Here is a 1,671-nt window from a genome sequence, read left to right on the forward strand (position 1 = left end):
AAATGTGCACGTGCACAAACTGAAAAAATGACGTCATCCTTCCGAAAAAAAAATGAAATTAAAACTTGCTTCTAGGTCCTACAGTACAGTAGTGTACTTTTAACACACAAAAAGTAAACAACTCTGTAGAAGTTACTGAACTGTAGTAGAGTCTACTGCAGTACAGTAGAAATGCAAACAGGAATTTCAACGAAAGGAGTTATTTATTAAAATGCTACTATTAAATCTACCAAGTCTATTAAAGACCTTAATACACGTCAAAGTTGTGCCGGAAGGTGATAATCGGTCCTGAAATGAATAATGCCCTCGGGCGAAGCCCTCGGGGCCATTGTTCATTTTGCGGGACGATTATCACCTTCCGGCCCTACTCTGCCATGTATCAATCTCTTAATTCGAGCAGCAGCCAAGTTTCAAGTTTTTTATTCAACTAGGCCCATATGGGCATCAGTTTTACAAACAGTTAAATTTCACAAACAAATGAGCATTAACAAAAAAAATAATACAGATGTGTAAATAAAGCTTGAGACAAAATAATTTGCATGATAAATACAAAAATAAGACTAGAGATAGGGGATCTACTTATGAATGACTTTACAGATGAGATAGAATGAGACATAATGCAACCGCACAATGAAAATTCCTGACTAAAAAACGCAAATGAAGTGATGCAGCGACATGGTGTAACCACAACATGGAGCCCATGAAGCCCCACATTGCAACCACACCAAGTAATTACGTATTTAAAATCTATGTCCGAAATACGGCGTTTAGACATCGCCGCTAATCTTGGTTTTCGCCCTTTCTAAGAAACGGACAGTTGTCAATGTAAACAAATATCTGTCATACTATATACAGTTTAACACTCCGATTAACTTAGGAAACAAGACAACACAAAATAAATATAAGAAAATGTTGCTTTATTGTTGTGTTTATCGGTAAAAACAGAATCCTACTCTTCACATTTTTTTGTGAGAATTTCATTTACATCTAACGTTAGTGCCAGTTTTTTTAATGAAGTTTTGTGCCTTCAAGAACGGTTTCTGAGACTGTCTTGGTCTAAATGCGAACGATCCGACCTTTTCTTACAGTCAATCTAAAATCATTTTTGGATTTTCTAAGGGTAATGTATTGTCTTGAGATTATAAATCTTCAATAATAAGCTTTGCTGATTGTGATTAATTTTTCATGTCATTTCAATTTTGTGTGTGCAAGTGACTACAGTTCATTCAACGTCAGCAGCCATCTTGAAAGTCACTGAGAGTTGATGACGTTATTCTGCTCACTCTCTCGCCCATTATGGAAAATAAGCAAGGCGACCAAAATTGCATAATGACCTAGATCTTGCCAATACCCTAGATTTTGTTACTATATATAGTAACAGAGGTAATAATCTCTTATTCTAAGACGTCAAGAAAAATATAATAATTATGCCCCCCCCCCCCCTTGAAAGAAGTGGGGGTATATTGCTTTGCATTTGTTTGTCGGTCGGTCCGTTGGACCGACGGGCCGAGCCGTCAGTCCGTCGGTCGTAGACCAGATGGTTTCCGAGTGATAACTAAAATTCGCTTAGGCCTAGGAACTTCAAACTTGGTATAATAATTGTTCATGACCAGTAGATGACCCCTATCGATTTTGGGGTCAAAGGGTCAAAGGTCAAGGTGACATTGACCT

This window comes from Ruditapes philippinarum, unplaced genomic scaffold (assembly GCF_026571515.1).
Source record: "Ruditapes philippinarum isolate M1 unplaced genomic scaffold, ASM2657151v2 ctg1349_1_1_1_1, whole genome shotgun sequence".
Lineage (NCBI taxonomy): Eukaryota > Metazoa > Mollusca > Bivalvia > Venerida > Veneridae > Ruditapes > Ruditapes philippinarum.